Below are 3,385 nucleotides of genomic sequence, written 5' to 3'. Positions count from 1 at the left end.
CAACTCTCTGAAGCATAATAAGTAATTGAGAAAACCATGACCTGGATTAGGTGCACCTTTGTATCTAGATGGACATCGTTGCTCTTCTTCACTCTGGAGAGGTCCATGACAGCAGATTTTCCCAGTGCAATTTGTCTTTTGATTTCCTGACTTCTGGTGTTAAAAATGTTGATTGTGGATCCAAACAAGCTGTAACTGCTAACAACCTCAATCTCTTCTCCATCAATTATAGTGCTGCCAATTGCCCCAGTTCTCTAAAATGCCTTCAATTTGCGGGGTTATCTTCATTTTTCTGACCATATAATGCTGCTGTCAGTCTCTTATGATGCAGTCAGTATGACTTCAATTTAAAGTTGTTAAGTACAACTGTCATGTCATTTTGTAATTCAGAGATAACTTCCCTTAGATTTGTAGGTGCTTTAAGCCTTTCATTATGAATGACTTCAGGATCCACTAGTGGGATTTTTTAAATTACCTGGTCATATATTTCATGTCAGAAAGTATATTTTCTTCCTATAATGAAGTGTAATAAATATCTTTGGGAGGGTTTGGATATTTTTGTGTTTTTTTTCTCCCCTTAAAAATAATACTTTGTTTGAAGGGTGGAGGAACAGCACAGGAGAGGAAGAGTAGATGAGATGGATTGATACAGTATCTGGGGCAATAGGTCTTGGTGTGTCAGAATTAGTGAGACTGGCTCAGGATAGGGCAGGGTTCAGAGCTGATGTACATAGGGTTACTATTTGTCACAGGCAACATGACAGTGCATAACAACAACAACAACCACAGTTTGATAATTGGAGTAAAAGAAGCACCAAATCTGATGTCCTTCTGTTATTCACATCCTGCATGTCAGAAGTGATTGACCTAACCTGATTCTTAATCTGTTTTAGGCCAGGACTCCACTGAAGCTTGTCCATAAATTTGCAGTTAAAGACCTCTTTAAAGTGCTAAGTGGTGCTCTGATGGTATAATCCACAGGGAATTGTATTACTAATCTAAAGGCAGGATCTCTCTGGCAGTTTGAATCCACCAGTTAGTTTCTCTGAGAGAGAAAGATGGGCAATCTCCTCCCTTGTGATTAAAGCCTTTAGAACTCTACTGAAGGGTGAGCTGAGTCAGTTTTTGATTAGCCAGAAAAGATAATGAGTTTTTGAAGTGTTAAAGTTGGTTTAAAGACTTAGGTGTATCTGATGTAAGCCATCGCTGTCATATTTTCAGCTACTTCCTATGCAACTGAAAGGTAGATGATGAACAAGGAAAACTGAACAAGAATTGATGCCTTTGTATTGTGGTGTCAGTGAAAAGTACTGCTATACAATCCCTCTCCCCAAGTCCACTACACTATGCAGCCTTTATTCTGGGCTCCTATCATGACAATAATGCCTAATCACATAGCCCATTTAAATAGTTCTCTCCCTCATCTGTTTCAATGCAGTATACATAATTTATCCCATCTTTCTCAGTCTCCTCCCAACCCCAATGTCAGTCCCATTTTACAACAGTGACACAATGTAGTATTTGTCCTTTTGTGACTGAGATATTTCACTTAGCATAATGTCCTCCAGGACCACCCATTTTGTACACTATTTCATCATGAGTTCCTTGGTTTTCAACACATTGTAGTATTCCATTGTGTGAATATACCAGAGCTTCTCTATCCATTCATTTGTTGGGCACAAGAATTTTTCTTTTACTTTTCAAAGAGAATAACGAACTGGGTGGGGAGGGTGGGCAGGGAGAAAAGTGCAACAATGAATGAATGAAAATCCAAAGTCTCTGTAAAGTTTCATTAAAATTAATAATAATAAAAAATAAAAAAAACCCCATTAGACCTGAAAAAAAAAGTATTGCATATGCCATGGACTACCAAAAGGATAAACTAATCTGTCTTGGAATAAGTGTAACAAGATTGTTTCTTAGAGGCAAGGACAACAATCATTGTAAAAGACATCATGTAGGTAAAGGCAGAGGGTCAGAAAAATAGAGGAAGATCCTCAAGGAGATGAATTGACACAGTGACTGTGACGACAAGCTTGAGCATGGAGAATATAAGAATAGATTGGATAGGAAAAAGTTCCAATCTGTTGTTCACAGGGCCACTATGAGTCATACTTGAGTAGACAACACTATCAACAACCACCACAGAATTGATAGGCTTTATTAACCTCCTGAAAAACTGCCTTGTATAACTGTGTGCTTGTTAAATGTCAATGGGGAGAATCCATTGATTTAATTAGATTTCAAGAGTCCATTGATTTCACTGGATTCCCAAATCAAACCAACTAACAAAATCAATCCAAAAAAGGAATTTGTTGCTTTGAATGGATCCCAATTAACAGAAACTCCATGTATTAACAGTAGAGCCTCATCTCACAAAGTTTTCTTGGCTGTAATCTTTATGGAAGTGTTGTTATGTACCATCAAATCAGAACTGACTCATAGTTGACCCTTCAATGGGTTTTCAGAGCAGTAAATCACAAGGGCAGAGATTGCGCATGTTTCTTCCATGGAGATGCTGGTGTACTTGAACCATGTACCTGATTTGAAAGTAGTTTATCAAAGCTTTTTATTGGGATATCACTAGATAGATTTGAATTTCAAACTTTTAGTTTAGTTGAACACAAACCATTTGTGTCAAGTGGTGAGAAGATGTGCTGCAATCCCAAAGGCATGCAGTTGGAGTCCATCAGATGCTCTGTGGAAGAAAGATAAACAATCTCCTCCCATGTGATTGCTGCCTCTGAAAACCCACTGGAGTGTCAGCCAGGGATCAGTTCTGATTCAACCACAAGCAACAATAACAACAAAGGACCTTATTACATTACCGTAGGAGCCTTTATTTCAAATCATGAGAATCATTGATTTCATTAATTCATTCAACAAATATACGTTCAGTGTCTATATTCATTCCTGAAGAGAACCATAGAACAATAAATCAATGGTGAAAATGTAAGAAAAATATAGAATGGCAGTATCTGAAGAGGGAAATAGAAAACAACTATGACACATTAAAGAAAGCAGAAAATTTAAGGTGCCTAAATTATAGTTTATTTATAAGTCAAAGTAAAATCTATTTCAGATCTTTTAAATTTTTCAACACACAATACTTCAACAGTATTACAGATATTGAAACAAAGCAGAGAAAATTTATGATGTTGTTGTTTGTTGTTATGTGCCGTCGAGTCGCTTGCGACTCATAGCGACCCTATGCACAAAAGCCCTAAACTCTGCTCTGTCTTGTGCCAATAGCACTGTCTCTGACACTCTCATCCCAATAACCCCAGTCACTGAATCAATCCACCTCATAGAGGGCCTTCCCATCCTGTGCTGTCTCTCCACCCTCCCCAGCATGATGTCCTTCTCCAAGGACCGGTCTCTTCTT

The sequence above is a fragment of the Elephantulus edwardii genome, unplaced genomic scaffold, assembly GCF_000299155.1.
Source record: "Elephantulus edwardii isolate Elephantulus edwardi_28Jun2011 unplaced genomic scaffold, EleEdw1.0 scaffold00071, whole genome shotgun sequence".
Lineage (NCBI taxonomy): Eukaryota > Metazoa > Chordata > Mammalia > Macroscelidea > Macroscelididae > Elephantulus > Elephantulus edwardii.
This window is presented reverse-complemented; position numbering follows the sequence as displayed.